Source organism: Pithys albifrons, chromosome 4 (genome assembly GCF_047495875.1).
Source record: "Pithys albifrons albifrons isolate INPA30051 chromosome 4, PitAlb_v1, whole genome shotgun sequence".
In the NCBI taxonomy this organism is placed as follows: domain Eukaryota; kingdom Metazoa; phylum Chordata; class Aves; order Passeriformes; family Thamnophilidae; genus Pithys; species Pithys albifrons.
Window position 1 is genome coordinate 26811353 of NC_092461.1, and position 13607 is coordinate 26824959.

The window sequence follows — 13607 nt, forward strand, 5'->3', positions numbered from 1 at the left end:
AGTATTTCATCTAAGTGGCTAATGCTTATCCTTCCTATTGCATGCATTTGAATGTTTCTAACAGCCTCATTTAAAAATTTCTGAAGGATTAAGTAAATGGTTGAAAGATGTAGCTCAGCAGCTATGAATTACCCTTGACTCCAATACTCTCAAAAAAACTTGTCACCACAGCGCTACTAGCTTTAAAGTATGACAGCAAGCCTGATTTGTCTTCAGATTTCAGTACTTCCAATGAACTTTGGGGTTCTTTTTCCAAAAAGGGATGCCATAGTTCAAAAGTTACACTTCTAGACAATGCACTATTTTCCCACTGTCCTAGTTGCAGGGACTGGGACCATTTTATCACTGTGTGGGTATAACCAAAACTGTGTGTTCTACACCCTCTGTATCATTTCTGATGAACTGTTAATAATGGATCATTTGCAGCAGGTGCCCAGGACACACCTGACACCTCAGGCTACAAGCTGGGTGTTAAAGAATCTGTGAGGCTGTGATAACTCCCCTCGGGGAGGCATTAGCATCTTCACACCCAGCGTTAGGGGTCATGTCTGTTAATGTGCTGTTAAGGACTGGCAGAACAGGCAGCTGCAATGACCTAGACCATAAAAGATTTCAAACATATCCCATGATTCATAGTGTTAAATCCCCCATTGTAAAACTTCCTGCCCTGGGGGAGGTACTGGCCATTCTCACCTGAACCTGAGCATATATAATCTTTGTGGTTTGGGCTTTCTGGTAGCACTTATCAGATCCAGAGGGGGACCAAAACCTCAACAGGACTGTAACTGCCACTCTCGACCAGACTGTGACCATCATTCTCATCAAAAGTGTTTTTTTTCCTTTTACTTTGTACTCAGGGAGACCAGGTGGGGGCTCAGCACAGGGGCTAAGAAACAGCATTCTGTTCATGCCCCAGGGTGCTGGGTTGTACATCTGGTTTTGTGGGTTAAAACCAGTTTTTCTCTGTATCATCATATCTATTGTAATCTTTTTAGTAAATTGTAACTCTGACTTATGGTCTTTCTTGAGTTGGTGTTCATTTTTCCCACTGATTTACCTTTAAACCAACACACTGGCTTATGAATACCTGTAGCTATGCAGGTTACATGGTATTTTATGAAATTTTCAACATCTTTAGTATTTGCATGCATCTGTTAATGTCTTTAAACACTATCAATTTGTCAAAATATTCATCGTAGACCATAAATATAGGGAACTGTGGAAGTAGAAGAATAAAGAAAAAAGTATGTAAAAATTTGTAACAACATAGAACTAAAATAAAATCAAAAGGTAATAGAGCTACTTCTAATTAGGGCACTGGACATAGACTTAAAAATTGCAATTTGTGATCCTATATCTCACCATCTAAGATGAGAAAACAAAATGATGGAGAAGTCCTCTGAATAACAAAATGAATAACAAAAAATTCAAAACCTAGATATTTAAAAAAAATTAAAAATTAAAAGAAGCCAAAACATAAGTAGAGTTGGAACAAAACCTAAAATTTTGCAATTTTAATTAGTAAAGGGAAGGTGGAGACGATCCTTGTTCACATTCCAGACATTCATGTCAAGTTCTTCAGAAACAGCACTGTATTTGCCAGATAAGTTCACCATCACTTAGCTAACATGAGGCTTATGGGAGCAATAGACTGCTGGAACTTCATTATGTTGTCCATGGTGAAATGCTAACATCAGACAGCCATATGCTGCAATAAAAAATTTGAGAGCCAACAAGTGCTGAACAAAGCAGTGGGGACACAAAGCTATATCTCAGCATGCATGTCAAAAGATTCTGAGACATTGTGCACCTGCAATATTGAAAAACAATACAGGACAGAATAATTACATCATTGAGCAAATCGTGTTATGCCAGACGGCTATAAAGGAGACTCTCCTCTCCTTCTCTGTGTCTCTTCTTCCCTCTTTTCCCTTGGGAAAATTTAGCATTATCTTGCATAAAACTCCAACTGTTCTAGGCAATATACAGCAACAAAACAAGTTTCTTCTCTCATCAGAATATATGAGCTTCAGCTGTTATCTAGCAAAGAGAAGATGAAAACTCGATTGCTAACTGAAGTATCTGCATTTACTGGAGCAGAACCAGCCACAGGGCAAAGTTTATAACCAATCCACAAGAAGAAAGTCACATTTATAGCAAGCCCAGCTGCTCTCTGTTAGTGGTATTGCCTCTATCTAGCCCTAGTTTAATCACAGGGGATCACAGAAGTCACTCAAAACAAATAATTAACATTTGGCACAAAGTATGAGGTTTCTTTTTTCAGAACATTTCCCAGAAGGTACCAGTCAAAGTCCCATTCATAATCTTCCTTTTAAATTGCCATGTCATATCAGTCCACTCAGCAAGCAGTTAAGTTTAATACTTGATCAAAACAAAAGAAAACATAAACTTGTTTCTTTCAGCTTGATTATTGAGAAAACATTGGAAGTACATATTTAAGTAAGCAAACACACATTTTAATTGATTAAAAAACAAGGAGAAAGAGATAAAACTCTCTGACCTCTAGTTCATTAGCAGATGATATTTGAAGAGCATTTTTAAGGCTTCTTTTTTAGCATTTTTGCTTGGGTAATTATTGTTTGACAAGAAATAAGTTAGATATCTGACATAATGGGGAAGTTAAAATAAGTGCTGAGCTTGTTCAATAAAACAAAAATCTAACATCAAGATTTAGCAAGTCTTTCTGTAAATAAATAAAAAAGGTCATGATTGTCTCTCCATTGAGATTTTGTTCTTTTTCTGAGCTCATATAGAAGTAATTGGATAAACCAGTTCACGTACATAACCTTTGTAGGTATCAAGGTCTGGACAACTGCCTACAGTTTTTGATGCAATGGTGTTCCCAGGACCATCCTGTTTAACAAGAGGACTTTGTGAAAGTCTTAGCATCCAATTCCATACCCAAATACCTTAAACACCAAGGTTACTTTCTAGGTATATTACGATCTCTGCCCATTAAGTCAGAGTTTAATACACGGAAAAAACTATGCAAATATAGGAGAGAATCACTGCTCTGAGAGTCAAACCAACAGGAGCTGGGATAGATCTTAGAATCATAGGATCATTTAGGTTGGAAAGGACTTCTAAAATCATCAAGTCCAAACACTAAACTAATGTGGCCAAGTCCAGCACTACACAATGTCTCAAAATGCCACATCTACACATCTGTTGAATACCACCAGGGATGGTGACTCAAGCTCTTCCCTGGTCAGCCTCTTCCAAAAATAATTTTAAAGACCATTGGGACAACAGCAGACAGAATAATACACTGTGATCTAGTGTCAGCAGCACAATACATGTGAATTTATGTTTGTGAATATGGCAGAAAAGTTCCTTAGAATCTCTAAGCCTCTGCTTCATGCAGTTTCCACATAATCTGTTGAGATACTGATTTGAGTTCCTTTCCATGATAGGTTTCAACAGGTGATCAACAGGTAATTTCATTCTCTCTGAAGTGCTACTTTTGTATCTTTTATTCTTTTCTGGCAATAAGTAGGACAAAATTAGAGTATTTTTTATTTTTACTCTCTAAATGTTGTTTATTAAAGTTCACAATTTTTTGTTCTATTACTTTGTAGTTTCATAAGTTTGTTAGTTTGTTGCATTTTTCTGCCAGGATATTAACCTCATCAGTTTGGATTTCCTAAGTTTTAAACTGAGATTTTGCATGAAAAGCAAGGCAGACAAGATATATTAAAAACTACTAAAATAATATTTTTCCACTTTGAAAAGAAAATTCAAGTAGCATTGATTTAGCTAGGGAAGCAAATGCATGTTTTAGTTTTTTGGGAATATGGAGAGGTCACAGTTGACTGGAAGCTGGAAAATGTTAGTTTTCAAGAAGAGCAAGAGAGATGATCCTGGAAAATACAGGCCTGTTAGTCTCACTTCGGTGCCTGGCAAAATTATGGAGAAGATTATTCTGGGAGCTACTGATAAACACCTGAAGGAAAGCACAGTCATTGGTCACAGCCAGCATGGCTTCAAGAGGGAAAAGTCCTGCTTATCAAACCTGATTTCTTTTTATGAAAAGGTAACCCACCCAGCTGATCAAAGGAAGACAGTAGATGTCATCTTTTTGGATTTCAGTAAAGCTTTTAATATCATCTCCCATGATATCTTTCTGGACAAAAAGTCCAGCACACAGCTGGATAAACACCTCTTGCAGTGGGTGAGCAATTGGCTCAGGGTAAAGCACAGAGGGTGTCTGAGTTTAAGGGGAAAAACAAAAATGTTTACCAAAAAGCAGGGGAGACGATTCGTCCACAATAATCACGACACTCTTTATTAAATTTAAGAAAAGGAACTTTAATTAGAAAATGGTTATAAGAAGGATAACTGTTCTTAACTTATATACATATATATATATATGTATATGAAGGTATAGATATAACTGTAAACAGACCAGAGCAAACTGCTTCCCCAACACCACAAGTAAAAAAAAAAAAAACAACCAAAAAGAAAAGAGAACAACCCCCAAACCAGTAGGTTCCTGTTGGAGAAAAAGTTATATTTATGGACAGAGTCAGTGTAACACCTTGGCTAACTGCAGGGTGAGTTCAGTCTTTTTCCAGTGAGATAGATGAGCAGTGAGCACTCAGATGAATTCTGTCTCTCTCTCCGTCCTGTGTCCCAAACAAAGAAGGAAAACTGGGAGTGGAGAGCCGCAGCGTGTCCTGGAAAAGCAGTTGTGACTTCTCTCTCCTGGGTCGCTGCTGTGGTGGAGTGGGCAGCTGTGGCACTGCCGGCAACGGTGAGGCCGAAGTGGTGGCTGGGGCTGCAATGCCAAAAAACAGGAGAATGGCCATGGCAAGGGAAAAAAAGAACCAGCTCACTAAAAAAAGCAGCAGCAGCGAGGAGCAGGAGAGAAACTTGTCTCTCCGACAGCCAGCTCACGCCGCTCCAACCTTTCTCCAGAGCTGTGTGTTGTCTCCAAGAACAAAAGAGACAGTCCAAAACCGTCCCTTGCCACACCTTACCCCAGTCTGCCCCCCACCAAATGACCAAGCAGTTAACTACTTCTTTTGTTAACTAATGGCATGGGAGTTAGTGGCAGGGAGGGAATTTACATTATCATTCCAAACTACAACAGAGGGTAACAGTGAATGGGGTAACATCAGACTGGTGATGTGTCACTAGTGGGGTTCCACAGGGCTCCATCTTAGGCCCTGTGCCCTTCAACACCTTCATTAACGACTTGGGTACAAACATATGCTGAATAAGTTTCCAACAATACTAAGCTGGGAGGAGTTGTTGACTCACTTGAAGAGAACTGTAGAGAGACCTTACTGTATGAAGTTTAACAAAGGTAAGTGCCAGACTTTGCACCTGGGACATGGCAGGCCTGGATGTATGGACAGGTTGGGGAACAAGAGGCTGAAGAATAGCAAGATGAAAAGGGACCTGGAAGCCCTGGTCGATGGCAAGTTGAATATGAGTCAGCAGTGCCCTGGCAGCTGGGAGGGCCAACCTTGTCCTGGGGGCATCAGGCACAGCATCACCAGCTGGTTGAGGGAGGGGATTGTCCCACTCTGCTCTGCACTGGGGCAGCCTCACCTTGAATATTGTGTGGAGTTTTGGGTGCCACAGTATCAGAAAGATGTTAAACTCTTAGAGAGCATCCAAACGACGGCAACAAACATGGTGAAGGGCCTTGAAGGGAAGCCAAATGAGGAGCAGATGAGGTCACTTGGTCTGTTCAGCCTGGAGAAAAGGAGATTGAGGGGAGATCTTATCACTGTCTACCGCTTCCTCATAAGGGTAAGTGAAGGGGTAGACACTGATCTCTTCTCTGTGGTGACCAGTGACAGGACCCAAGGGAAGAGCATGAAGTTATGTCAGAGGACATTTAGGTTGAACATAAGAAAAATATTATTCAGGCAGCGGGTGGCTGGGCACTAGAACAGGCTCCCCAGGAAAATGGTCACAGCACCAAGCCTGCCTGAATTACAGAAGTGTTTGGATAATGCTCTCAGGCACATGGTGTGATTCTTGGGGTGGTTCTGTGCAGAAACAAGAGTTGGACTTGATGATCCTTGTTAGCCCCTTCCAATGCAGGATAATCTATGATTCAAATACAGATTTTTAGTCTGGTAACAAAAACTGGGGCTGACACCCGTTGCTCTGACTGATGCAGTGGTTCAAGATCTAGGGTAAAATGCTATTTATCTAAAAAGCAGCAAGCTCCAGACAAACCAAGAATAAATACTTTTTTTTTTTTTGGGAAAGAACTGGCACAAAGAATGTCAGAAACCAAGTTTTATGCAGGAGGCTGTTTTTATCAGAATATGATGGAAGAGTTTAGTGAAAAGATTTGGAATTACAATAAGGAACACTTTAGCCCATAACCTTTTCTTGATATTCTGTTTGCTCCTAATCACCTGTAGTTCACTTAATATCAGAACTCTGTTTTCTTAAATATCATCCTGCATATTCTAGGGGGGGAAGGGGGAAAGAGAGAATGTACATTGTGAAGTGAAATCAAATAGACACAGTGGCATTTGCACAGAATGTCAGATGTTGGGTGAAATCAAACACTACATTTCATTTCTAGCTGTCAGCTTGGTTTGCTGCTGCAAAGATATTTCCAGGAAGAATACAATTCAAAAGGAAGGAAAGGGGTGAAACAATCTTAAAATATGAGAAGACTGTGTGATAATCTGATACTGGTTTGGCTAAATCGTCTTGCCTTTGATTTCAGCATGACATTGAAAGTCATAGGACACACATTGACTGTCACAGGCATAATTCTGCTGATGCAGAGTGCTGGGCAACAAAGAAATCAGTTACTGCTTACTTCACATCCCTGTAAATTAGCTGCTGATGGAGATACTCTTGGCAGAGGATGTTTATTTTCATGTTTGTTGTACTTGAGCCTTAGTCAGATCATCAAAGTGACTGGTTACATTTAAGTGGCAGGAGGAGGTTTGTGTTTGGCCACTGAGACAGATGAGTAAAGCAGCAAAAGAAGGGAAACATGAAGCTGACTTGCACAGATTACCACACCACATGCAGCCTGTCAGATATGGGATGATTTGCCTTATTAAGTATTCATTACAGTAAGTAGAAGGACTTAGAGTAAGGAAACTCAGCTTGACAGATGGACAATCTGTACACATAGTTGAAAAAAGTGCCACCCAAATGGCCTGTAGAGCAGAGAATTTGAAATCAAAAATCATTTTTTATATGCCACTTCTGGTATTGGTGATCTCCATGCCTGGCAGTCCACATGGCTTTATATGTTTACAGAATGACAGATGATATAGTACTTCTGTCTGGTAAAATCCATAGTGTACAAATTAAATCAATGGAAGATAATGGGGCAATTGAAAGTATTCAGTAGTTTCTTTCTTCCTTATTTAATTGTGAGAGTATATACAGAAGATATCTCATCTATTTGAAGTTGCCAGTTAAATCACTCTAAACTCAAGTAGTTAAAGGGTTTCTTTAATTCTTCTTTCAATAATTTGGAGGTTAAAAAGTGGCTGCCAGGGAAACCTTTTAAAGCCAGCATTTATGGAGGTATTAATACAAGTTAGTACAATATCTCAACTGCTACTGACACAGATAACCAGAGGCAAGGAAGCCAACTTCTTTCTATTCATCCAATATTGAAATTTGAATATTCAATATTGATACTTGACTACCTTTCACAAGGAACAACTGTTCTTCCCTGAAGCCCCAGCAGCTTTGCCTCAGTTCTGCACCAGACATCCCAGCTCTAGCTCACAAGTCCTTAGGGAATTACAGCTTAATGTAAATGAGCAGAAAAGCTTAGAAGAAAACTTCAGATATGTAACACCATTTCTCTTGCAGACCCCTACAGCTATTATTCCATATGGTTGCTTGTTCCATAATCAGACATGCATGCACTAAAATAACTGCTAAAACTGTTTTCAATGGCTCAGCAAATTTTTGCATTAAAGCTTGTTATTCAGTTCTAGAAATAGCTAGCAGACCAGGTACAAAGGACCTGCATTTCCTGTGTAATAACCTAAAGGATTCAGTCTAATAAACAAACCCTCATACCCCCTCCAAAATCTTGATCTATCTACACAAAACTAATATTCAATACCAGTAATTTAACTATGAGACTACGAAAAATTGAAGAAAATTATATCCTGCCATAAGAATGCTTAATTGTATCTTCAAGACATTTAAGATGCCATCTGTCTCTTAAAGAAATGGTTTCTTTGCTGTTTCCTCTATTTTTCCCAACCTTTAAGTTGATGGAGAGGGGGAACAGGAGTTGGAACAACATTTTTTGATTAATTTTGTACCAGCATGTCTTAGGGCATGCCCTGATCTATTGAGTTCCTTTCTTTTATGATTTTAACTTTGCTCTTGTAAATCATTTACACACTTTCCACCAGTAGAACAGTAACCTTTAGCTTTGGCTGTACAGAATCAAAGTACAGTCAGTAGTCAAACACTGAATTGACATTTAGGAAGCAGATGATGCCTTTGGGGAGCAAAGGGCCTCACAGCAGGAGTAACGTCACTAAAGTATCTCTAGAAAGTTACCTTCCAGCTACTTTAAACTAAATGGATAATCCTGCCAAAGGGCACGGTTCCCTGGACCATGGTTAAAGCAGATATGTATTTAACTATTATCACCCTGGTTATCCCTTCACAATACACTGATGGTTGCTGTTCCATTGTATCAGTTTCACCATTCTCTTGACAAAAGGCTCACGTATGATTTTTTTTTCTTAAAATAACTTTATTTCACAGAAATGAGAATGAAAATGTGTAGGTAAATTTTCAAGACAAGAAAACCAAAATATTGAAAGGATATTGTCTCCAGTGTAGTGCAGAGAAAAACAGAAAGACTTGGGAAAGAAAAGAAACTGGGAACAGAAAATACTAAATCTATTTCTGTCTTAGGCAGAATAATCCATGTAATCAAAGACTTAACCCTCTGACTCTCTCCCATGAAATTTTACTTAATGTTCTTCACATTGCAGGGAAACTACTGTGTAATACTCTTCCCTCACATTTTCTTAAAAGAAATTATTTTAAAATGTCAGTGTTTCTGCAATATACCAAGATATAAACATTATAATGTTATTGAGTGTGGTTCATCCCTCTGAGTCAAAATATGTGAAAATGACATTTACACAATCTCTTGGTATTGGAGACCAGAAGGAGAATAACAGAGGCCCCCTCTAGTATCATACCACTTTGGAATACTAGGACACTTTGCCTGGTTTTATATTAAAGACATCCCTCCAGTTCAGTCTAAGCAGAGAGGGAAAGGTTTCCATGTACAAGCCACCTTGACGACCATCAGAATACAGTCTGAGGAAAGACTGCCACTCTACCCTTTGGTCCTGGGCAGTTAAAGTACTTGTCAAAATCAGTTCGTTCAAAAGCTTGGTAGTTGTGAAGCAGTCCTGCAATATTTATGCTACTGCAAGGCTGTTAGTCAAGTGAAAAAAAGAAAAGAGTTAAAAACAGTTCTGGTAGAATGATAAATCATTTGCTTATCAGTGGAGGAACAACAATGGAGAATGACTATACATCTTTAAGAAATACTCTTCCATTATCTGTAAGTTTCTGCACGTATGTACATGAGAAGGAAACCTAGGATGATTTGCAACGGCATTCACAAATCAGTTGTCTGCCCTTTTTCTTTTTTAATTCCTTTTTTTTGTTTTTTTAGGGACTTTGGTGGAAGGCAACAAAAGAGTAAACACTGTATAGGGAAAGTTATCTAACAAGCAGCAGTATGTGACTTTATTTTAAAGTTGAAGAATTTAGCAGAAAACCTCTCCCTGTCAAAACCCTGTTTCACATCAAGTATACCAAATGAAGTAATTTTCAGTCAGATACATGTGGGAAGCTTTTAAGTTTTGTAAATTACTAGAATTATTAGAAATTGGACAAATTATTGAGGAAAAAAAAGGGGGGGAAGTTTTTTCAAGTAAGTCCTTCTGGATATACAGTGATACATAATTATCCATATACATTGCATTTTTCTGTGTATCTATGAAATTCTTGGGAAATGAAAATCTCAAATGGAGCAGGTATCATTTTACTACTTATGTATTAGACAGTCCTTTCACATACCATTTGCAAGCCTACCTTAGAGATTTCACTTACAAAAACAACAGACGTCTCCCTATACACACAAAATCACCTTCCTAAAAGTCACAAACAAAAAGCCACAGACTGCATCCAACTCAGAAAACAGTCTTCACCTATCCCACAAAAAAGTACCCTAAATCCCATTAGAACACATCATAAAAGTTACCTTCCAACACTTTAAAAGGAACATCCACAGACACAGCAAGTTTTCTGAAGTCAACCAATGCCTCTTGATGTAATTTCCTGCTGCAAAATTAGTGCATGGAAATATTGCAGCTCTTCTTTTGCAAAGTTCTTCAATAACTTCATCCATCATCATAGAGTCATAGAATCATAGAATCAATTGGGTTGGAAAAGACCTCCAAGATCATCGAGTCCAACCCTTGGTTCAACTCTAGTCCATTTACTAGATCATGGCACTCAGTGCCACATCCAATCTGTGTTTAAAAATCTCTAGGGATGGTGAATCCACCACCTCTCTGGGCAGCCCATTCCAATGCCTGATTACTCTCTCTGGAAAGAATTTTTTTATGATATCTAACTTAAATTTCCCCTGGCAGAGCTTAAGCCCATGCCCCCTTGTCCTATTGCTGAGTGCCTGGGAGAAGAGACCAACCCCCACCTGGCTAGAACTTCCCTTCAGGTAGTTCTAGACAGTGATGAGGTCACCTCTGAGCCTCCTCTTCTCCAGGCTAAACAACCCCAGCTCCCTCAGCCTCTCGCCATAGGACTTGTGCTCCAGTCCCTTCACCAGCCTTGTTGCTCTTCTCTGGACTCGCTCCAGCGCCTCAATATCCTTTCTGAACTGAGGGGCCCAGAACTGAACACAGTACTCAAGGTGTGGCCTGAGTTTCCCCTAACTCTTCCATTCACTGCCTTATCAACATTTCACGAAGGAAGGTGCAGGCTTTTCCCTCTCAATTAAGAGGATCAAAGTATTGGCTCTCTAGCTTTTTGACTGCCATCTTGCCTTGACTCTTTCATGCCTTGTGAAAGAAGGTTCCCATTCATTTCAAGTGGATGAATCATTCACATAACAGCAAGTTGAAGCTTTTATTCTCTGCTTCCCAGCAGTTCACCAGAATCAAAGCAATATGCATGCATGACCAATGTAGGTCATGATTTCTCAATAGTATTTCAAATTATATCTTAAAATAAAAATCAAAACCAAATCAAACCGAACAAAAACTCCAAGAAGCCAACACTAAACTCCTTCCAAGATATTCTGGTCCTTTTCTTAAAAAGTAGGCAAAGGAGTGCTACTGCTTAAGATATGACAGCTGTGATTGTACCTTATGAAACAGGAAAAAAGCAATTCAGCCTTACCCAGATGTTGATAGATTAAAAAGCAGCATTTCACATCAAAATGGTTAATTTCAGTGAGCTTTCCATATTTAGAAAGAAAGTTGAAATAACCTACACAAATTGCTCTGACAAAATCAGGGTGCTCATTTTATGCAACTTTAGTAGAGTTCTTAACGTATCATCCCATCAGTAAGGACATGAAGCTCAGGACATTTGATGCAATTTCAAGAATGAAATGACAGTCGCTGTAGAGAGAATATCTGTTGCTATACCTTATTAATATCCAAATCTAGAGCTGACAGAGTGCAGAAAACTGTTGACAAGAGATGAAATTGCAAGGTTGTACCAGCCAAGGGGCTGTGCCTGCTTGCTTCATTTTTCCAGGAATACCACTGTCTTGAGTAGATTACTTTGTTCTCCTATCAAACTGAGTGGCAGTGGTTCCATTTGTGGAAGATGTGCACACTGAAAACACCAGCAAGTCAAGCTGAGAAAACATCATCTAATACAAAGATTGCAAAGTCTGGGGGAAAAAAAAAGTTTTTACATCACTGTTACAGTTTTAATAGTTAACACATATCAGCCGTGGAGGCAATTCCAGGTTATTGCTGTATTGCACTTAGTACAAAACAACTTTGATAACTTAAATATATCTTTGGAAAAAAGTGAAATTGAACCCAAACTGATGATGTACCAACTCCTTCACTAAAAAGCACATTTGTGTATCTCAGTCATGAAATCATCTTAACAATTTTGATGTGTACACTGTAAACACAGAAATATCTATGAAGCAAGGAAAAGCTTAAGACCAGAATACAGTTTCTCTCTCTCTCTCTCTCTCTCTCACTCATGCACTGTGCATATATAAATATGCACATAAGCACACCATTAACTTTGTTTTGACTAACAGAAAAATCTCTGTATCACTAATAAGTGATACACAGTAAAAAGCTACTATGAATGAGAGATTTGACAACATTATGAATCAACAGGTCACACAGTCTACATCAGAGAGGGCCTGTCCTGTACGAATTTCAGCTGTGATTGTTACTAAACTGTAAAAGTCCATATATTTCCCAAGTTCAGGTTCAATAACTGTGACTAAGCTTCCCAAAAAAGACAACTATGTCAGTAAAAGCAACACACAACCATTATATAATGGAAAACCAGAACTCATTCAGGAAAGATAAAGAGATACCTCCTACTGTCCAAGAGAAAAGTAGCAAAAGTGAGAGAATAAAAAGAAGTGCATGACAGTTTCCCTTTCCCCAGTACAAAATGATGACTTTTATGAGCATGCCCTTAGTAAATTTCTATGTGAACATTTTTTCTAAACCTTTGTTTGAAACTGTAATCAAAAAAATCTCTTTTCTACACTCTATGTTTCAAAATCTGGCAGTAACAATGCCAAAGCTCAGTTTGCATGCCATGGTTCCCATAGCCCGAGCATATTCCCTTTTTTTAATTTTCTTAAATTGCCATTAGCAGCAAAACAAGAATTAGTACTACTTTGAAAACGTGTTTTAAATTAATAGCTAGTCCTTCCTTCCTTCCTTCCTTCCTTCCTTCCTTCCTTCCTTCCTTCCTTCCTTCCTTCCTTCCTTCCTTCCTTCCTTCCTTCCTTCCTTCCTTCCTTCCTCCCTCCCTCCCTCCCTCCCTCCCTCCCTCCCTCCCTCCCTCCTTTATTTTTGCTCAGAAAAGATTTTAAAAGCTGACCTCTGCATCTCTCCTCTCAAGTTAACATGGGCCAAGGGCCATCTGGCTGCTTGTTATGATAGAACCAAAGATTTTTTAAAAGTTTGACTGTGAAAATATGTGGAAAAAGTAGAACAACACTTGCAATTTGCTTTCTCTCTATGGATCTAGTCTCTTGATCAGACAAATAATTATTCCAGAGAAATTTCTGGAACTAAGCATAAAAGTCTTCTACTAGCTGTTAAAACCGCATGTGACTGCTAACAGATTTAATTAGGTCATTTTGAAACAAAAAGTTTTGGTTTTTTGATATTTAAGTAATTTTGTCAAGATCAAATATAGTTCAGAAATGTACTTGTACCTCACATGTTCTGTGTGAAAGTTATGTCCCTGAAAGGAATGTAACCAGCATCACTGTTAGGCTTCTCAAGTGAGGCACTGTGTGAAACACATCAACACAAAGAAATGAAAAAAGGTCAAAATGGTTTACTTATATA